Below are 23,570 nucleotides of genomic sequence, written 5' to 3'. Positions count from 1 at the left end.
GAATGACCAGTGATGTTGAACATTTTTCATATGTTTATTTGCTATTTTCACTTCTTTCTCTAAGAAATGTCTGTTCATTTCAGATGCCCATTTTTGGATTGGGTCTTTAAATTTGGGAGGTCTGATTTTTTAAAAGTTCTTTATAGGTTTGAGATAGTAGATCTTTGTCTGAGGAAGAGCAGATGAAGATTTTTTTCCCATATTGTGGGTGGTCTCTTCACACTGCTAGTGATTTCTCTTGCTGTGCAGGAGCTTTTTAATGAGAAGAGATCCCACTTGTTGATTGTTTGTGCTAGTTCATGAGCAACTGAAATTCTGTTCATAAAATCATTTTCTACACCAATGTCTTCAAGAGTTCTAGCCAACCTCTGTTCCAGGAGATTCAGCATTTCTATTTTAATACTTAGATCCTTAATCCATTTCGATTTTCATTTAGTGCATGGTGAGAGATATAGGTTTAGTTCTAGTCTTTGGCAAATTGAAAGCCAATTTTTCCAGCACCATTTATTAAAGAGGCTACCTTTCCTCCAGAGAGGGTGTTTGGCTCCTTTGTCAAAGATGAGGTGGCTGAGTGTGTCTGGCATTGTTCCTGCATCTTCTAATCTGTTCCACTGGTCCTCTGGTCTGTTTCTTTGCCAGTACCATGTTGTTTTTATCACAGTAGCTTTGTAGTAGAGTTGCAGGTTGGGGATTGTGATACTCCCTGCCATGTCTCTGTTACCTAGAATTGCTTTTGCTATTCTGGGTCTCTTCTTGTTCCAAATGAATTTTTGGATTGTTTTCTCAAGGTCCATGAAATATGCTTCTGGGATCTCAACTAGAATTGCCTTAAATCTATATAGCAGTGTTGGAAGTATGGCCATTTTCACTATATTGATCCCTTCTACTCTGGAGCACGGGATGTTTTCCCATTTTGTGATATCATCTGCAATCTCTCTTTTCAGAGTGCTATAGTTTTCATAGAAGAGGTCTTTGATTTCTTTTGTTAGATTGATACCTAGGTATTTCAGTCTTTTGGATGCTATTGTGAAAGGAATTGTTTACCCTATTTCTGTCTCAGTGAGTCTGTGTTCATGTAGAGGAAAGCTATTGATTTTTGTGTGTTGACTCTGTATCCAGCTACTCTACTGAACTTGGTTATTACATCTAGAAGACTTTTGATGGAGTTCTTGGGGTCCTCTATATAGAGTATCATGTCATCTGCAAATAATGACAATTTGACTTCTTCATTTCCTATCTTTATTCATTTTATTTCTTTCTCTTGTCTAATTGCTGTGGTTAATGTTTCCAAAGCTATATTGAAGAAGAGTAGTGATAGTGGACATCCTCGTCTTGTTCCTGATTTGTAGTGTGAAAGATTTGAGTGTTTGACCATTTAGTATGATATTGGCTGTTGGTTTTTCATAGATGGGTTTTGTCAGATTGAGGTAGAAACTGTCTATTCCAATTTTTTTCTAGGGTTTTTTTCATAAATGCTTGTTGGATTTTGTCAAATGCTTTTTCTGCGTCTATGAAGATAATCATATGGTTTTTGTCCTTGGCTCTATTTCTATAGTGCATTACATTGATTGATCTGCATATGTTGAACCATCCCTGCATCCCTGAGATGAATGCCACTTGGTCCGGGTGTATGATCTTCTTGATGATCATCTGCGTTCAAATTTTTGAAATTAAATTTGTTTAATAAAATTTACTTCACAAATTTATCATTTTTACACATTATATTGCAAACATAGTCACCTAAATTGTCATTTTTTCCCTAAAACTAACTTGTGAGTAAATTGTAAACACTGTCTCTTTAGCAGTGAGAAAACTCCCCGAGAGATCCAAAGCCACTGGACCAGGTCACCTAAGGACATGATATAGGAGTTTGGTGGCACCCTAGAGCCTTTCTTTGGACTCCTCTAACAATTCCTCCAGGTATCCACACTGATAACCATGTCCATCTCATTTTCAACCACCAGGCCACCGCCCTTTATCTGTAGCAAAACTTTACAATTATCCTCTAATTTCCAGGAATGAAATGGTGGTGGTTGGAGAATAAAGGGAAGATAAGTAAGTCTGTCATGTTTTAGTGCCTGTATTAGTCAGCTTTCCTATGGCCGGGACAGAATACCTGACATCTACAATATAAAGGAGGGGAGCTTTAATTTGGCTCAGTTTCAGAAGCCAGTCAGCTGGCTTTTATGCAAAACTATCCTGGCAGAAGGGTCTGATGAAGCAAAGCTGCTCAGTTCAAGACCATCAGGAAGCAAAGGAGAAGAGAGCCTGAGAGAGATATTCCCTCCCCCAAAGTACATCCCCAGATACCCACCTCCAACTGAGTGCCACCTCCTAACAGCATATTCAGCTATAAACATCAGTGGATTAATCCACCATGATTACAGCAGGACATGATCCAATCACCTCTGCAGGAGTCTTTTAAAATCTAGTCAAATGGACAGCTAAAATTAACTGGGACAGTACCATCACATGCAGGTACATCACTAATGTTTATGAGGTTTGAAACCGGGGACAAAAGGAGCCTGTCTTGTATATCACAAGACTCACTATGTAGATCATATTAGAGCTAACAAATTGTTGGACAGAATGTGCTCCATACTCTCACATAAATCTGAGAACTCTACCTTTGTAATGACCTGGAAGGACATGTTTAAATTTAGGTTTCTCAGTTTTCTCAGAGGTCTGCACTAGAAATAGTGATATAGGGAAATCTGGTTGTTGGTTTAATTCTTAGACCCCAATCCTGCTGCTTCTCTTCTGAATTCTGGCTCTCCCTATATTACAGTTTATATCTAGATGTTCCCCTAGAGCCACATATGCTCATAGATGGGGCTTTTGGGAAGTGATTGGATCATGCAGGTGTGATATTCATCAGTGTGAATTGGTCTACTGATGAATTTATAGCTAAATGTGATGTTGGGAGGTGAAGCCTTGTAGAAGAAGGTCAGTGAGTTACTTACTTTTCTCTCATTGATAAGACAGAATCCCAGACACCCAAAGTTAATGGGGGAAAGGTTTATTTGGTTTACAGTTCATAGAGGTTTTAGTCCATAATCTGGCTCTAAGGCAGGGTGGCATGGCAGAGGAGAAACAGTTTATGGCAGTGGAAGACAGCAGAAGCAACAAGGGAAATTTAAGAGCATCTTTGTGCCCCTTTTATCTTATTCAGACTACTTAGGGCGGGTAGCACTCACACCCTTAATCCTAGTGCCCTCAGATCTAGTCCCACAATGAATCAATCATGCACTCTAGATTTAGCTACCTCCACAATAGCCTCACCTCACTCACATGAAACTTTGGGGAGACATCTAAACACAAGCCACAACAGTGGTTCAGTGGGCCTGGAAGAGTGTAACTTCCTCCCTCTCTCTTCCCTCTCAGATTTCTGTCTGCTTTGCCATGAGCTCTTTCTCCTTTGCCATGCCCCTCTGTCATGCCACCCTGCCTTGGAGTCAGCCCACTATGGACTAAAACCTGTACAAACCATGAGCTAAATAAAGCTTTCCTCCTTAGACCTGTGGGTGTTGGATATTGAGTCTTAGCAAGAAAAAATAACAAAGGCACCCTATATAAAGTGAGGGTCTACTGTAAATTCTTTTTGGACACCAAGTTCCAACTTCCTTTTCCCCACTCCTGAGACTGTAGGACATTTAGGCTACAAACACTAAAGCCTGAGATACCCTGAGGATGGTTTCAAGAGAAAGTACAAGCCACTGGGAGGCACATTTATTCATCTGAAAGTCCCTATCTCATGAATGGGGGCATGTCTGGAGGACAGCTAGCTCAGGGACTCTCTGGCATGGGTCTGAGGGCATTGCTTGTTGTGTAATTTCATTTAGATCCAGGTACACCAATTAGAGACAAGATTAAAGGATCTCAGAGAACCTCGCAATAAAGGACTATGGTGGCTTTCAGCTGAGGAACTCAGTGTAAAATTCAGCAAACATTCATTACTTAGCAAATGCTAGTTACATATTTAAAATATTTAATTCTCTCTCTCTCTCTCTTTCTTCCCTCCCTCCCTCTCTTTCTTTTACCCTTTTTCTTTACTTTTCTTGTGGTACTGGGTAATGACTCCAAGGCTTTCACACTGAGCTTCATCCCCAGCCCTTTTTTATGTTGAGACAGGATCTCACTAAATCAATAAGATGGGTCCTGACTTGTAATCCTTCTGCCTCAGCCTCCGAGACTGTGGGTATTACAGGCATGTACCTCCACACCCAGTTTAATTTTATTCTTTAAAGGATATCTGATATTCACTATTGAAAATAAAACTAAGAGCAAAATAACAATTTATGAAACATATTTGAAATATATATCAATAAGACTTGAACAACTTGATAGCAAGAATGCTACTATTTATATGTATTCAGGTAGAACTCAAGTTTTCAATATTACAAATAAGTCTGCTATGGACATTCTGGTACATGTCTTTTGTTGATCAACTGTTCACATTTCTATTGAGTATATATGGCCAAAGAGTGTTTGAAAGTGGTTGTATGAATTTACACTTCTGCCGTCAGTGTATGAGAGTCCTGTTTGTTTACATCCTGACTGACACTTGGTATTTTCATCCTGTTTATTTTATTCTGGTACACTACATTGTGACTTAAACTAGCAAGTCTCTGATGTCTAAGGAACTTGAGTTCCTTTGCGTGTTTATTGGTCATTTGGATATCCTCTTTTGGATGTCTATTCCACTTTTGTCCATTTAATATTATTTGCATATTACATATATATATGTATTTACATATATAAATAAATATATATGAGATATTTATTTTTAATGAACTGAAAAATTACATAAAAGTATCTGTTTTTCTCTAATTGATGAAAACTTTTGGAAAATGGAAGGGGATAGGGTATGTACTTTTACCTTTCTTTTGTATTCTAGTTTTTTTATAGTCAGGATCCTGAATTTGCCTCTTAAAAAATACTTCATACACATTAGAAGTTGTGTATTAGTATGACATAAAATTCTGTGCTTTATGAAGCATTTTAATGGATAGTTTCTGTATTTGATTAGGTATATAATTCACTTTACAGTAATTTTATTCACAAACAACATTCTAAAAATATATCCATTACATAATGTGAAATGAGGCACCACCTCAATTTATTAATAATTTTTGTATAATAAACAGCAAAGATTAAATAGTGTTTGATTCATAGCAATCACATTATTTCTCTTCACTTTCATAATTTTAAAAGCCAATATGTGATGTCAGAATTTTTAATCTGTTTATATCCTTATTCATTTTATTATTTACTTACTTTACGTGTCAGTCTATTTAATGTTTTTCTATTCCTGTTCTTTTAAAAGGAGATTAGAGATGGCTCCTAGAGGTATGTACATAAGCCAAATAGATAAATAAGAACTATAACAAGTAAAGCATGAGTCTTTTTTTTTTTTTTTTTTTGGTACAGGGGATCGAACTCGGGTCCTTGCGCTTGCGCAGCAAGAAGCGAAACCGCTGAGCTAAATCCCCGGCCCATAAAACATCATTCTTTACAAGATATAAATTATCCATATTGCTCATAAGATAAAAGGCATGTTTTTGTTTCAAGTGCATAATCTTCTAAACCAATATGTGTGAAAAATTGTTCTTGGAGCTTATGATATATATACTTGAGATGAAGTGGATGATACAGCAGTGACATTGTGACTGAGGAGTCTGCTCCTCTTCTGAATAGTCTCATGAAGATTCCTGAATGGGAAATTGCTGCCAGAAATTAAAGGTAATCTCATATTCACCTTTCTTCCTTTTAAATTCAAAACCATTGGTGATATTTAATTTTAAGAAACATAGATGACCACAGAAAGTTTTGGTTCAAAAGTTGTTTTGTGCATCTTAGTATTTAATAATATCTTACATTTGAGAATTTGATATTTAAATATTTAATTGCACCCCTAGTTCATGATAATTTTTAACAATCTGTTGAACTATGAGAACTAGGGTTTCTGCAAAATGCATTCAGATAAACAAAATGATTTATTTACAATTCCAAGCTTTCCTTAGATTATTAAAGATTGATCTAAGTACTACTTATCTGGGGTTTTACTAGAATATATCAACTGTACACATATGTTTATGACTCATAAAAGAGTGAATAAACAGTTTTAACTACACTTGCATGACTTATGAATGATGAATGTTGATTCAAACTGAAAACTATCAAAACACATTAGAGCCTTTTATTTTGTTTGTTAGATTACTTTATGAAAATAAATTTATAGAAATAAACAGTGTTAGTAACATTAAATTTTGAAAAGTGGCCATTATAGAACTGATGGAATCAACAACTCAATATTTTATGGCATGAACCAATGTCATCAAAGATTTAAGGTAAAATCTGTTGCTATCCCTTTATGCTGCTCTACTATAAATTTATTCTCCTGAGAATGAAAATCCAATTTTATAACTTTTTATTTTAATCAAAGCTTAATTTATAATATGGTCTTCTTAAAGTTCAAATATTTATTTGTGATGAGCAACAAATTCATTTATTACAACCCATTTATACATTCACAGAGATGAATTAAGTGATTTTATGTTTTTTCAAACAAAGTAATTGTCTCATTTTTGTTTTTTCCAAAGAATTCCATATTTTGAATAGACTATATGACAAATATTAAGCTCGTTATGTTTCCATTTTTATTAGTCTTTCTATACATGTAACTACAAAATTGAGTGGCTGGTAAACATGAGAAAACATTAACATAGTTTTACCCATTGGGGAAGAATTAGGTGTTTATATTTTGTATGTAATACAAAATTACATACAAATTACATATTATATATGTAATGATATACATATTATATATCTAATGATATAATATGCCATATATAATAGAATTTTAAAATTTTTCACATTTCCATGGTAAAGAACAAAAACAAATCAATCACAAAAAAATAGAAAAACTATGATTTGCATCAGAAGAGATAGATGAAAAATATAATGAACATATAAGGATATTTTAAGAATTAATTTATTAAAAAATATAAATCAATAAAAATAAGCATTTCAAGATAGTTCCGAACGGAAAATTCATTGGAAATAAAAATAAATCATTATAAATATAAGAAAAGTTAAAAAATAAAAATAAATAGATATATGAAAAATTATTCAAATTCATTCACTTCCAAAATGTAAATCAAACAAAAAAGAAATATTTTTCTAAAATCCATCAGTTTAGAAAATAAAAATGTATTAATAGTACACTTTATTAGGTCTTATTCAATGTCAGTTGAGAATGTAAATAGATAAAACATATTCTCAGGACAGTTTGACATATCAATAAGCTTTTAAAAATATATATTCTTTTACTCAGATATTTTACTTTTAGTGTTGTATATTTTTTGATAAACTCACAAAATTTGACTCAATTTTATGAATGAAAGTAATTTAAAAATGATCTTTCATTTCTTGTTTATTGACTTTTAAAAATGATATATTGCTTGTATACAGGAATGTTTAATTTATACCTGATCACATTTATCCATTTGTTTATGGATAAGAGGTTATCTGTTTACATAGCTAACTCTGCTGTGGTAAAAGACAAAACATCACCATTTTTCATTTGAGAAAACCAAGGCTCAGAGTTCACTCACTAAAAGTGAGAGCAGGAATTTGAGCCCAATTTTAGCTGACTTTAAAGCCTGTACTATTTTCACTTCATCAAACGCAATCTTGAATTATTGAAAAATCTGAAGTCTTGACCATAGAATGGAAGTCAGCATCACTAACTTTGAATTTCTACCAGTTTAGAGACCACCAGATAGGAAATCAACTACCAGCTGCTGATATATAATTCTAATTGGTGAAGTCACTCTCTCTACCACTTAATTTTTAGTTATTTCAACTATGTATCAAATTCTTGCTGGACCAGAAAATACTGAAACAAGTAAAATCACATGTCCATATTAAAAAAATATATCTTTGAAGGTATTCATGTAATACTTCCACATCCAAAAGACAGACAATACCTCCAGTAATGGCAAGTACATGAAAAAAAAGAGGAGTCTTCCACACAATAATACTGAATATTTGATTACTAACATTTTTTTCTCATTAAGTTTATTGGTACATTTTCGGTATAAAATACAGTTACATTCATCATTGGGATCTTGTACATTTACATGAGTATCTTGGTTCTTATTTTTTTCTCCTTCCCTTGCCCTCCCTTCACACCCTCCACTCTTCCCTATTTGCAAAGACCTTGTGTCCATTTTATTTTCTCTTTTCATATTTTTTCCTTTCCCTTTTTTCCCTTCCCCTACCCCTCTCAATTCCCCTGCTCTTTTAGACATTTTCTTCCTGTTACACAATATCAGTTATACATTTTTTAAATTACAATATTAAGATCTAGGAGACATTACCACAGATTTTACAGAATTTAAAAGGATATAGAAAGCATATTACAAAATTCTTTTTTGAAATAAATTTGACAACTTCTAAGAAGTACCTTGGAAGACAAATTAATGAAACTAACTCTGGAGGAAATATAAAATTTGAATAGCACCTATTAAAGAAAGTATATTCCTAGCTTGAAAATCTACCTATTTGACAACAGCAGGCAGGCTCATAAACATTTTAACTGATAAATTATATCAAACAAAGCAGAAAAAAGAAGGAACACTTCTCCCCTCATTTTAGGAAATCAACATTGTGCTAATCCTAAAACTGGATAAAGATAATAGAAGAAAAAAGTATGAACATAGATAGAAATTTGTTTAACAAAACAAACTATTGGAAGTCAGATCTGGCAGGATGTAGAAAGTGGTTTTGTTATAGGGATGGCAGTGTTGGTTCAGCATTGGAAGATCCACCCCCAAAAGTCATCATTTAAACAGAGGAAAGGAAAAAGCCATATGATCCTGTCACTAGTTGGAGAAAAAGTATTGGACTAAATTCTACAGCTGTTCATAGTAAAAGCTATCAGGAGACTAGAAGTAGAACAGAAACTTCTCAACAGATTAAAGACGTGTACTCCATTCTTCCAGGGAGAATGCCTTATATAAACGGAGAAGATACAATGCTTTCTCCTTAAGGTGGGGAACAAGGGCAGATATGCTTACTCTTTATCTGTCCATTAAACTTTGAAACCTAGTCCCCACCAAAATAGTCTGGCAATAAAATGACACAACTAGAATAGGATTGGCACAGCAGAAGCAAACTCTTTATATGTAGATGAAATGATCATCTACAGAGAAAATACTAAGAAATCTCTAGGAGCCCCTAGAACTTGTACTTGAATTTAGCAGGATTAGAAAACACAAGGTATATATAAAAATTCAGGTCTGTGTATACTTGCTATAAATGAAGAATTGGATATTGAAATTTAAAAGTTATGTAGGAGTACAAAGGACCTAGAAAAGTTAAAAGCAAAGACAAAAACAAAAACAGTGTTGGAAGACGTTTAGTACCTAACTTTAAGACTTCTTCTAAAGCTGCAGTAATCAAGGCAGTGTTGGTGTAAGGAAAGACATATAGATCATTGGAATAAAACAGAGGATCTAGAAATAGAACCACACATATATGGTCCACTGAGTTTTGAAAGATTATTTAACATTAGCATTTTATAGAATATAAACTCAATTCAAGAGCCAAGGAAGAGATAGTGCTTGCAGCAAATGGCACTAGAACACCTGGTATCCGTATATAAAAAATTAACCTCAACCCTTTTTTTCAGTACATGAAAATAACTTGAAGGGAACTATGAACCTAAATAAGAAAGCCTAAAAGTATAAAACTTTAAGAAGAAATTATAAGGGAAAATATTTATGAATTCAGGGTAGGCAAGAACTACCTAGGATACAAAAAACATGATGTATAAAAGAAAAAAAATTGATAAATGGGATTCCATCAAAATTTAGAACTTTAAATGACATCATTAAAATGAAAAGTAGTCCTTAAACAGACCATATTTACTATACATATAACCTATGAGCAGAATATATAAAGAATTCTTAGAGCTCATTAATAGACAACCCAATTAAAAAGTAGACACAAGATAATAAATAGCCAGTACAGCACAAGGAATGGTGTGCAACTCTAGAATCAGAAAAATACTAATCAGTACAATAATAAGATTGAATTATACGCTCATTAGAGAGATGAAGTTAAAAGTTTTAAAAGCCTTGTCATGACTGTTTCTTTTTGTTGGATTCTCCCCCTTTGCGTTTAATTTGTCACACCCAATGGATTCATTCTGCTGGGTTTCCTGGGGTTGTAATTCTCATTGTCTTTTCCTAGGGTATTGTCTAAATTTTTTTGGAGTGCTGGTTTGGTATTCATGAAGTTCCTGAGGTGCTCTTTATCATGAAAGTATCTTATTTCTCCATCAATTTTGAAAGATAGTTTTTCAGGGTACATCAATCTGGGTTGGAGGCTATTTTCCTTTAGGGCTTGAAATACATCACTCCAAGCTCTTCTTGCCTTGAGGGTTTGCATTGAGAAGTCTGCTGTGATTCTGATGGGCTTTCCTTTGTATGTGATTTGTTTCTTTTCTCTCACTGCTTGTAGAAATTTGTTCTTCTGTTGGATTTCTGGAATCCTAAGTATTATATGCCTATGTGTAGATTTTTTTTGATCAAGGCTAGCTGGAGTCCTATATGCCTCACTTATCTGTATGCCAAGTTCTTTTCCCCTGCTTGAGAAGTTTTCTGCCATCACTGCTGTGAAGAGTTTTTTTATGTCATCTGCACTTTCTCCTCTTTCTTCATTGACTCCACTCAGTCTTATGTTATTCTTCTTTGCATCATCTAGCAGCTGCTGGATTGATTTCTCGTGTTCCCTTACAATTTTAAAGCAATTTTTCTTTTCCTGGTCACTAATTGCAATCTTATCTTTGATATGTGAAATTCTATCCTCACATTGGTTCATTCTGCTGTGCAGACTTTCGATGGAGTTTTTAATCTCCTGGAAATCTGTTTGTATCTGATTTATGGATTCCATTTGTTGCCTATGTTGGGATTCCATCATGTTCCTCAGATCCTCTATTATTTTATCTGTGTCCTCTCTAGATTTATTAATCATGTCTTGCACCATGAGCAAAATCTTTGCTGTTATCTGAGTAATTATTTCTGATTTCATTTTTCCCAGATCCTCTTTTGTTGCCAGTTCAGAGAGTCCAGGTGGTTGAGTATCAGATTGTTCCATCTCATTTCCCTTTGGGGTTGCTGTAGGTGATCCAGAAGTCTGTTTTTGAGACTTCTTTATGTGTCTCCTCATTTCCATGGGAGGAGTTGCTTCTGGCACCCACACAGCTCAGCTTCTCTGCCCTAGGAGCTTGGGATGGCAGCGGGGGAGCTTCCTTCCAGATTCTGGGACTGGCTCAACTTCTCTGCCCTAGGAACCTGGGATGGAGGCAGGGAGCTTCCTTCCATGTGCTGGGACCTGCTGAGCTTCTCTGCCCTAGGAGACTGGGTTGGAGTCGGGGAGCTTCCTTCCAGGTGCTGGGACCTACTGAGCTTCTCTGCCCTAGGAGCCTGGGATGGTGGTGGGGGAACTTCCTTCTGGGTGCTAGGACCAGCTGAGTTTCTCTGCCCTAGGAGCCTGGGATGGAGGCAGGGAGCTTCCGGTTGCTTGGACTGGCTGAGCATCTCTGTCCTAGGAGCCTGGGATGGAGACGGGGAGCTTCCTTCCATGTGCTGGGACTGACTCACCTTCTCTGCCCTAGGAGCCTGAGATGGCAGTGGGGGAGCTTCCTTCCGGGTGCTGGGACTGGCTGATTACTAACATTTTAAAAAGGCAATTTGGAAGTAAATGTCAAAGTTTAAATTCTGCATATGCTCTGAACTATCAGTTCCATTTTGCAGATTATCCTGTAGTAACATTTACCTGGCTGCTGAGACATGGACAGAGATATTCATTTTAGCTCGAATGGTAGTAGGGGAAAATTGATGACATTTATAGATCATTTAAATAGAAGTTTAAACAATAGAGTGTTATACAACTATTAAAAAAGGATATATGTGACTATTCACTGATAGGGGCTGCTGTTGATGACTTATAACAAATAAAAATAGTTGCTTTTATAAAGATACATGGCAAAACATCTGTTTCCTCATACAGAGTGAAAATAGGAGATGGAAAAGTTATTGTTCACTCTTTTATATTATAGTTTCATGTATGCTTTGAATTTTTTCCAACAAATATGTAAAACTTTAGAAATTAGTTCTTTATATAGTTTTGTTTTATTAGAAATTTTTGGTAATATAACAATTTTTATAATTTTTAAGGAGTGATTTTTATAAAGACGAAAGTAATATATCTGCATTGGTTTAAGAAATAGTAGTTGAGAGTATTACTAAATAAGAGAGGCAACCACTGCTTGCTTTAGATGTTATTTTCTCCACTTGTTCTTTGCATGAAAAGATGTGAACAACCTGTATAGTCCAAGAACTGGGATAAACTCTTGAAGCAATCCAAGATAATTTCTAGTAACACAGCAAAAGATTAAAGAGCCTTTCTTTCAATAAGCATTGTGTACACTAAATTTGGCATAGTTATTAATTCAACTTTTTTTAGATGCCTTATATGATTAAAACAAAAGTGAGTCAGAGAGAATAGTAGTTGTGTTAAAAATCCACATAAGGCTTTTCTCAGATTCATCTTTGCCTTTGGAGAAAGGAAGAGTTCAAAGTGGAGTAAGGGTGGTTGCTTTTCCAGCTCCCACTATAGATCAGTTTCTTATGAGGTGGAAGAGTATTCTCAGGAAGGGATCACCTAAACCAAATGCTTCTTTCTTGTGGAAGAGTTGTCAGAGTCTTGGCATATTCTTGGTTAAGGTTGGATTATGCCTTCATGATTAAAAGTTTTGCTCAGGAGGTGACCTGTATTGTCACTCCCTTCTGGTACAGGCTTCACAGGAAAAATCTACAATTATTGGTGCCTAATGATTTTTTAAAAAGACATGATAGCTTTCTTTCTTGGATGTTCTAATATGAAAAATTTCATTATCCTAAAGCTTCCACCCAGATAAACAATTTTAGTTGGATACTTGTGGTGATTATTTTAAAAATGGCTATTCTAGACTCCACACAGTAAGGTGGGCTGGTTGGAAAGCCTGGGAAAGGTGCTAGTGTAGTTTAAGTATAATAATTAGGTATGAAATGATGGTAAAACCTCTGGGTAGCTTTACTAATTTAGCAATGTTGTACAGAAGAGGACTGACTGCAGAATAATTGGTTTCTTTTCATATTCAATCCTAGAAGAAACTTTTCCTCCAGAAAACAAGGGACTTAGAACTCTCCCCAAAGTCTGTCTACTCTACCTCCTGTGCATAGAATGACAGAAGCAGCTCAGAAATGCCAGGAGTTTGAAGGATCTTGTAAGGGTTGTAATTCCCATAAAATAATGATTGTCAAGGGTGGAAGAACCATTACATTCTGTAAAGAATGTAAAGAAGAGCTATTGGATTATTGAAATATTATATAGAGACAGCATTAATGAAATAGGAAATTTGTGTAGTTGAGACTAAGAATTTTTATAGTATTATGATACCAATATAGTTACTTGTTGATGCACAATCCATTTCACCCTAGAATTTCATAAAATTCAGATAAAGGGAATGAAAGAAATCTGGGCAAGAAATAGCTGAGAAGGAAATCTGGACTTTACTGAGACAGAAACCATTATTTAAATCATATCAGGTCAAAAGTATTACCAATTCATTTTGCAGGAACTGAAAAGTAACATCTGAGGCTCTGCTAGTGCCTAAAATTTATTGTACATGATACTGTTTATAGTAGGTTACACACAACTGTTGTTTCATTCATTAAGTAACCCTCTTGTGTTTTGAAGGAATCCAATTAGAGAGCCCTTGTGGGTAGTATTTTAGGAAGCCAGCCATGGCAGTCATGAAGAGTACTGCTCCTGTCTCCCTTCAAGAGAACTTCCTAAAACGATAGGAGTTGACTGAGAGTTCCCAAAGGCGGCACCTTTGTATTGCCACAATGTTTTTATCAAGTCCATGCTTTCACAGGCTGCCTCCATCTGTGACTGGCTACCAGAATTGGCCATTTCTCCCTGAGAAATGTCATCTAAAAGGCAACTTTTCCCCTATGGCTCTTCACTGACCTCATTGAGATACTCCTAGAGCTACATTGCAACCTGAGTCATTTCCTACACAATCATCCTTCCTTCTTTCCTCCTTCCACAAGTACTAAACCTGTATCCCCCCATGAAGGTTCTACTTTCCTACCCTTTCTCGCTCTCCCCATATCATCCACAGGTGTTTTCTTCAATAAATCCTTCAAATAACTAATTCCATCTTGGCATCTTCTCAGAACACTTGAAATGATGCAGCATTTGAATTAAGTGGACCCCAACTTGCAATAATGGCCAAAGTTCATTTGACTTTTAAGCTCTGTTTTTAAAAAAACTTTTAAGCATTGCTCAAAAACCTTTCCAACAAGGGTCATTTCTCTGGATATGTTTTAGATTATTTATTTACAAGGAAGGCTTAAATAAGGGGTTGTTTATCAGAACAATATGGCTGTTTCTGTTTGCTCTTTAAGATATAGTGAGAGACTCAGGTTTTGGTTTTCTCCGTGATTCAAGTACAATTTGCCTATCAGCCAAAAAGAGCTGTTTTGGTGCCAGTTTGCTATAACCCTTTCTTGGCATCCCATCACATATGCTTTATAAAAATATATTTGCTGTTCAGATTAAGAATTCAAACATGCAGAATGCAAATAATTTGGATCTACTAAAATCTAAAAACAAAGAGTACAGTATAAGATTTTTCTTGCATTTTAGTCTATTTAAAAAGATAACCTATTCATTGAGAATGTTGCAATTTGATTTCAATATGAGCAGGTTTAGATTCAATTAATGAAAAAAGATAAATTGGAAGAGGCAGTAATTCAAATTTTCAGTCAGATATGTGTGTATTTGTATTATGTTTATGTACCTTGCAGCTGGGTGCATGGAATCACCTACACTTTCACTTATGCACACCTCCTTCAAAATGGTTTGGTTTTGCATGTATACTTAGGTTAGACACATGCCCTGTGTTCAGTAGTAAACCCTTTTTGTTCAGTATTAAACCCTAAGCAACTCATGAGAATCATGAATGTAATTTAAGTACTCTGAAGAATTTCTGGAAAAAAATCCATTAAATTTTAAATTTTAAATTATTCATAGCAGACTGTTTTTATTCAGTTTTACAATGCCATTGGAAATTTTAGCATAGTAGATTTATACATTTCCTGGGTTATTTTATTATGCATATCTTTGTGACACGACCTATAAAAATAATTACTTTCCACAATTCTCATCTCAACCCTGTATTTCATGCTATTATTATCCTTGAGTTAAGGTACAGAAGGTAGTTTTTACAAAAAAGAACATGTCCAAATTCATAATTACCAGGTTAGCAGAGGTTTTAATGTGGGCTAGTCTGATCCCAAACCTGAGCTTTTACACTTACAGACCATATCTTTCCCAAATGTCCAACACAGTAAGAGAGAGGTCATGCTACACTTTATTATAACACTAGGCATGTCCCTTAACTTCTTCAGAAGAGCTTCTTTATTCACTGAACAAATTGGTTGGGTTAGCTTAGAGCCTTTAGAGTTTTCTAGGGTTGTTTTCCACCCTAACATTCCTTTATTCTATAGTTAATCTGAATAAGCTCCTATCAACACATGGTTCATAAAAAAATTATTACTTGTAATGTACAGTGCAAGCCTCTGCATATGCTGATTGGATGGGCCAAGTTCCTGAAATTTTAAGTTTCTATTTATCCTTCTATCTTGAAATAGACTATATATGGCAAAAAAGAAAAAAAAACTATTGTTTATAGGCTTGATGAATGGGTGCTCTGCACTTCTTTTGGAGACTTTTTAATACTGGGAATAAATCCAGATATCACCACTTAAAAGTATTTAATGACTATATCTATCTATCTATCTATCTATCTATCTATCTATCTATCTATCTAGGCAATTGAATGCACCTACCAGTTTTTAAAAAGCCATATATCCTACAAAGTTTTAGTTAGTATTACTTACTACAAAATTTAATCCAAGCAATAGTGTTTGGAGGGAAAGATCTCTTATATGTTCATATTCTCACATTCATCCTAAAGTTTCTAGTTTGATAATGCTAACAAGTTATGATATCTCAAATAAAGTTTATTTTGATCTTACTTGGTTGCTTTAAACCTGTTTAAAATCAGTGAATGATCCAAATGAATCACGTTTCCTATGTGTAATATATACTATAAATTATTTTTCCTCTTTGAACAAGAATTGGTATCTCAAAAATTTTTGGTCTTGAAAATATACACTTTCTGTATAAAACCTAGTAAGCTTTCTGCTTATATTAGCAAATTGATACATTATGGACAGAGTGATATTGGACAGACCAGAGGACACAAGGAAGCACTCATATTGTTCCCTCCTCGGAGTTCTCTTCAGTTTTATTTGTATATCCTCATTATTGTAGAATGCAGGAAGCCTCACACCAGCATGGGCAATTTTAGCTATAATAGACTGGTGTTGAATAACCTTCTTATTCTATACTTGTTACTGTTAGACAAACAATAGGGGTATGGACAGTGAAATCAATGTTTAATTTCCCAAACCAGAGAGTCCTAAAAATTACTGAGAGTAGGGTTTGGCTTACAAAATTACTCTTCTCACATCTTCTCTCCCCATCTATTATTTCTATTTTATCATTTACTTCAAATTCAAGCCAAAACTTTTTTCTAGTATTCCTGCCATTTTATTCTTAATATTTCTTAAAAAATAAAATCTAGCATCATAGTGAAAACATATTGAATGGTCAGAATGAAATATATCTGTAAAGTTTAGCCTGTCTTTCCTGTTTATCCCCCCACAGTGGTAACTAGAATATAGATGCTTCTTTCATGGTCTTCAGAAACAGAGAAATAACTTCTTTTTATAAATGCATTAAGATGGACCCAAATATATAATTTCATTTTGTTTTCTCCATGAGGGAAAATAACCCCAATTTTAACTTGGCCAATGGGCCTGTGCAACCACATGATGGCTCTCTGTCTGTTGATGGTGATGTTTCCTTCTCATACACCATCACCAGCATGAAACAGAGAGGCTTTGATTTTTCATCCCAAATGAAATAAAGAATTGGCAAAAGGCAAAAGAAGAAATCTGCAGAGGACTTTCTCTCGTATCTTGCCAGAAGCAAACATAATCACCCTTTCCTGGACAGCCCCAGAGGTGATATGGCTCTTGTTAAATAACTAATAGCAACATGTCAAGAGTCTGAAAGGAAATTGACTTATAGCTCTCCATAGCCAATGTGAAGGGTTGTAATGAAAGACAAACAGAGAAAATATGTGGTAACTCAACATTTCAATGTTAAATCACAGAAGGTATCTATTGGGATTTGAGTTTTGTGAGAGCAATAAGTTTAAGCACGCCCATATATTTTTTCTAAATTAATAATGCTTAAGTTTTTGATATTTAATTTTCTGACTAATGACATTCTACTCTCAGTCTGAACCCATTGAGAATAAATTACCAATTTTAAACAAAAAAATAATTCTGATGATTATTTCATACTTTTCATTTCCCCTCAAACATTCAATGCCTCTTCTCTGGTCTTACTTTCAGCCTAGTTCACTAAGAAAATTGAAGGAATCTGAGAAGACCTTCCATGGACCTACTGTTCACCGTCAAATTTACCTCAACTTCCAGCATCTGTCCACACACAAACCATCTTCATACTTACAATCAATTTTTCTCCTTTTGCTAAAGCTAGACTTCTTTCTTGTGCTCAAGATCCCATGTCATCTCACACAAACATTGCTGTTTGCCTTTTCTCTTGTTACTAGCTTTGTTTTCTTCTGAATAATTGCTATAATCAGGAGATATATTACCATATTTTTGTTTTAAGAAGAAAAAATATTCTTGAATATAATTTTCCCTTCCAGCTGTATAATCCATGTTTTCTCTCCCTTTGGCAGCAAAACTCTTTGCAAGGATTTCTTGTACCCATTATTTTCAATTCCTCTTCTACTGCACTTACTTTATTCTGCTCAGGCATTTCCTCTAGAACTCCACTAAACCTCTGTGACCAATGACCTCCCTATTGCTAAAGCCAAAAGTCAGTCCTCAGTCTTTATCTTAACTTGACCTACAAGGAGCATTTGAAAAAAAAAAAAAGAAGCTGATCACTCTCAGTTCCTTGGTATTGCCTTTTTTATTAGGTAAAAAGAAGCATCTAAAGGATTTTGAAGGCTCACATCTTCTCTTTTGGTTATTGAGCAAGTCTGATTTAGCTTAATGAAAGAATAACCAGACAGTAGCTCCAGACCTGAATTTACAATAGAATCACTTTACAAAGAAGGGAGCTTCCATTCTTAACTAGTAATCTAGATGCTCTCACATACTCCTATACATGCCAGAGAATTAAAGGGCTGGTATGTTTTTCCTGGAGTCCTGTCTGGGAAGATGAGAGCTCAGGGGATCATGTGTACTTTACTGCTCCTTGGTTTGTGAGACTTTCCCCAGTGAAACCTACTCTGCGTAGAAAAAGTGCTCACAAACAGTGTGTGTATGAGAAACACTTTAGTGTCAACTGGCCCCCAGAATTCCCCAGCTCATTGTTTTTTCATACTACTTTGGTGGCTACTGCCTCAGTGTTTTTGTACATTCTTATCACTTCCGTCTCTAGACCAGACCTCTCATTCCACTATGTGAGGTTATAAATGAGGTTACTGGGATACCAGGAATGTTTTAAGCCCAGATCTGGATGATAGCTAACTGAGCATGTAAGAACATATCAAATGTTTTTTCATATTTCTGTACGTAGGTTATCTTTCAACAAAAATGTATCCAAAATAAGTCATTCTAGAGATTGTGTCTTATCTTTAAAATGGAAATAATATTTACCTTACAAGAATGGTGTGCTTATTTAAAAATGCAACATGTGCAAATGGCTGTAAGTTTAAAAAGCAATGAATAAGTTTTTATTTTACTTCTTTATTCTTCTTCCTTCTAATGTACTACTTGTTCCTTTTTCTACCAGCAAAACTTTCTCTTACATTTAAAGAACTACTAGGTCTTATGGAGGATACTTTCGTCACAGGCTGAAATGTTGATTCACTGTAAAAACACTAGTCAGGGATTCCAGATATCGTGAGGACAAAGGAACACTAATTCTAGGAGGGTGACCAAGAGGTAGACTATGAAATGTGTGTGTGTGATTAAAAAATGTGTATATGTGTGATTTTAAAAGAAGAAATGAATCTGTACTGATCTGGAGCACCTGAATAAGAGAGTAAAAACCTGAATAGTATGTGTTACCACACCGCATTGTGTGTACATGTTTGTGTACACACCTATGTGTGTGCATACACATACAGGTAGTTTGTTAGATGTTTGGATATGCACAGACTGACCAATGGGTGCTAGGTTATTGGTAGGAGTAAGAATATCTGTTCTGCTATTGCACAGTAGGGTGACTATATAATTATGAAAAATACAGTATGTTTCAAAAAAGGTAGAAGATTTTGGATATTTTAATTATAAATAATAACAATTTGAGGAGATAGATGTTTACCCTGATTCAACATTTTGCAATGTATTAAAATGTCACCTAATACCCCAGAAATATTTTCAATTTTATGCTTTTATATAACAGTTTAAAAATAAATTTAAATACTTTTCCATTTTGGACTAGCAAATGATGTTTATTCTAATGACTATTCTCAAGCTACAGCATTCTTAACTTGTAGAATATCTAGAAATTTTATTATTTCAATATTCTATGTCCTTATGGAATTTTTCTGTTTTAAAATAGTGTGTTAATATCTTCCATTAAAATTTTATTTTTAAAAGTAAATTTGAGGATAATTATTTATTTACTGGATATACTTTGATGTTGTTCTACATGGTTCACGATGGTAATATCTTCTCTGAGGTTGTACCTTAAGTCAATATAAAGTGGTTTTTCTCACTTACTATGTTTGGGTTTTTTTGAGATGCTACATTGTTTCTCAAAATAAAATGATCACTCTGATTTTTGGATGTTTTGTTGATACTCACTTGAAAATATCTTTTCTTTTTATTTGAAACTTTAGAAATTACACCTTTGAGCCAATCTTTGTAAAAGCAGTGGAGATGGAATTTAACAAATCTGGTAGTCTTTGCTTCAGGATATAGGTTATCCACCCAGTTATGTTTATTATAGTTTTTATGTTAACACTTGTTAGAGGATATTTTTCATGTGTTCTAATATTTGATTATTTTTTACTGATATTATCATTTTTATTAGAAAAGTTATATCTCTTGTTTTATAATTATGAATGTTGAGAATGAAATAATTTCTATTGATATCCCTATAAAATAATTTTATTCTTTTTCCTCTCCCAATTTCCCAGTTTTATTAACAGCATCTATGACTGCAACTGAGACTTTTTATGAGATCCCTATTGTATAAGTTTACTTATAATATTTGCATAAATTTTGTACACATGTACAAATTACAGTGTTAGGACTCTCTGGTGTTATAGATCTTGCTGCTTACTTTCAACTCATTTGTTCTCTTCATTCTCAAGTTTTTATTATTTCATCTCTTGGGTAGCTTTAGGAAATCTTTGAGTAATGTTCTAAAAGATGGCATCTAGAGAGTACTCTAAAAGCACTGGCATTCTTATTCTTTAGTGAGTATATTTCATTAGTGGACTCATGTTTGTCTTCATTTCAAGAAAGATTTTATGTTTCTCTTGTTTCTTTGTGTTCCTTTCCATTATGTGCTCTATAGCTTTCTTCCTGAATTTCACTTTGTTCTATCTTCAGTCTAGCTGTTAGGTAGTTTCCTTTCACACCCATTCTCAGCCCTATTGTGTCCTGCTGTATTTCTCAGAAACCCAATCTTTATGGACTGCATCACACTCTATCTTTTGCCCTCCAATTCTCTTGTGTAAAGGAAGCAGAAAGAGATAAGAAGAAATAGTAAATGAAGTTGGGTATTATTTTGTCCAGCTCCCTTCTTACCAGACCTTGGTAAGACTGGAGGAAAATTCTTCTACTAAATGTCACTTCTCTTGTTAGGTAGAATCTCTCTCTTAGCTAGAGGAAGAAAAAAATGCATTATAAACAATATATAAACAAAATAATTATAATTTATGGTATTTGTTATCAGGCAACAAATTGAGTATTGCAGTAAAATATACCTGAGGCATAGGCACAGAAAATTTCCCTGGGATGACACTTTCAGCTAAACCATGAGCAGGATTCAGCCACATGAAGAGAGGAAGAAGCAATGTTCTTACAAAGGAACCTATGAAGGAAAAAGCTTTGGGTATTCCAAGACTGAAGAAAAGTTCCAGCATGACTGGGCTATACTAAGAAGGGTAGTTATGGTATGAGATACAGGTGTAGAAGATGAGGATTTAAAAGTACAGTGTAAAGCTATTAGAAGAGGTGCTAGGAGGAAGAGATATATATTTTGAAAAGATTGAATGAATGAGGTATAGAAAGACAAAAGAAAAAATGGACAGTCCATTTAATTGATTATTAACATTATTCCCAGAGAAAGATGTGGTTTGGACAAGGGTGGTAGCAGAAAATTATTCCTAATAGGATTTAATGATGTATTAGATGTGAAGACGAAGATAAAATTTCCACCATAGTCTCTTCCTTGAATAAATGAACCATTTACAGAGTTAGGAATGACAGGGCATGAAATAGTTGCATGATAAGCCAGTAAGTCATTAGAGATGTGGAGAGAGTTTTTCATGTGAAACAGAATCACAGAATAGGAGATCAAGAAATATAATTTCAGCATGGTTAGCATATAAATGATGCTTAAAGCCAAAATAAGCTGCATAAATGATACAACGGAGGAAAAATGGCTCAATTTCAGTTCCCGAAGAACTTCAGTACTTGTGAGTTAGAGGAGTTGACAGTGAAGAATGAGAAGAAATAGTATGCCAAGAAAAAAATAAGGAGTGTATAATGTAAAAACGCTGAAAATGAAACAATTTCGTAAGAAAAGAAGTAACCACTTATATCAAGGGAGCTGAGAGGTCAAGAAAACATACATTGGGATTTGCAGTATGCAGTGTGCTATACTGCGGGTCTGGAATGTCTGCCAAAGCCTCATATGTTGAGGTCTTGGTTCCCAGCTGGAGGCACTATTGGGAGGTGATGAAACTTTAGGAAGTGGGGCCTGGTTGGATGAAGCAGTGATTGAGTGTGTGCCCTGGAGAGATATATGGGATTTCTGGCTCCTTCATCTCTCTTTCCCTCTTTGTTTTCCTATAACCATGTTGTGGGCAGCAGCAGTGCAGAAGTTTGGACAGAAGCCAGATAAGATAAGAGGAATCGTGAAGGGGGAATTAGAGACAATTCCCTCTTGGTCATGGTTTCTGTGGTGTTCAGGGTTAGTCCAAGCAGGATTGCCAGGCTTTGCCTGCGATGAGTTTTTTTTTTTTTTTCTTATTAGCAGTCCCATGCAGTTTTATTCACACTCTCTATCAATCATAGTGGCACACTGAGAAGATACATTGGCCCATAAGCATATGTGCATGGTATTTTTTTGTACTTCTGAAGCATCCTGAGATTATGGCAGGGTCCTGCTGCAGTAACTCTCTGTTTTTCTTCTTTTCCTCACACTGATTTGTAGGGTGACAGCTGGTTTCTGTCAGCTGTTATAGCCTTCCCAAACAAGCAGGTAGATGGATTGTTCCTTCAGTCTTTTCACAGCTTCACAGTATTCTAAGAAAACTCAAACATTCTGACCCAGGAATATAACTGCTCACCAACATCCACCACTAAGTGGATTTTTCCTCTATTGTTGTATGAGATATTTATCTGGATGGGAATCTGGGTATAGTGAACATTTATTGTTTTGGAAGCCTGTGTCTAGTCATATTTTTGTTCTAACTATAGATCGTCTTTCCCTGTGGGAGCAAACCCTTGCAAATTCCAGTTCATGGATTTTAGGACCAATAAGCGAGATAGACTGAAATTTTTGCTGCACTCTCAGGGAAGAGTTCCTTGCTCTCTCCTAGGGGTCTGCATGTGGGAGGATGTGGTGTAGGAATGCTACCTCAGTGCTGCTTACCATGCTGAGAAGAAAGGCTTGTCTAGGAATGCACTTGTCCTGATCAGTGGTAAAACCTCACCCTGGAGACCTGGTACCTTCATTTGAGCCCTGGAATACTAAAAGTCTATTCTCTAGACTTTTCAAGTATGTAAGCCAACTAAGGTCTTTCTTGATTCAAAATAGTTAAACTGAATTGGGCTTCCTTTCACTTGCAATTGAATTCCTATTTGATAAACACAGCAATAGGAAGCCAACATCATGATTATAATCTTACCTGGAAGCCTTCTTTTATTTCCTTTTTACAAACTGGTTTAATATTTTAAACATATTCTATTTGATATAAAATTATTTTGCCCTCCAATCAATTTTAAAACAACAGATTTGAAGTTGAATGAATATAATTTTAAAGTTAATATTTATAAACTGAATTTAAAAGTATAGCTACTGTTACTTCTATTAAAATTTTAGCTACATAAGTTATTTTATTTATTTATGTATTTATGTATGTATGTATT

The 23,570-nt window shown here is 34.8% G+C and overlaps 1 long non-coding RNA gene across 1 annotated transcript in view; it reads left to right on the top strand.

The window, feature by feature from the left end:
* Positions 1–23,570, top strand: part of LOC147824531 (uncharacterized) — a 69,318-nt gene that overhangs the window by 7,610 nt on the left and 38,138 nt on the right. Inside the window, exon 2 of the long non-coding RNA XR_015442300.1 lies at positions 5,431–5,742. This is a non-coding gene — a long non-coding RNA (uncharacterized LOC147824531). The remainder of the gene's footprint in view (positions 1–5,430; positions 5,743–23,570) is intronic.

Source organism: Heterocephalus glaber, unplaced genomic scaffold, assembly GCF_053883595.1.
Source record: "Heterocephalus glaber isolate CG9 unplaced genomic scaffold, H.glaber_assembly_v1.0 deba00001538, whole genome shotgun sequence".
In the NCBI taxonomy this organism is placed as follows: domain Eukaryota; kingdom Metazoa; phylum Chordata; class Mammalia; order Rodentia; family Bathyergidae; genus Heterocephalus; species Heterocephalus glaber.
Note: the sequence above shows the minus strand (reverse complement) of the source record. Positions and strands in the feature narration are given on the sequence as shown.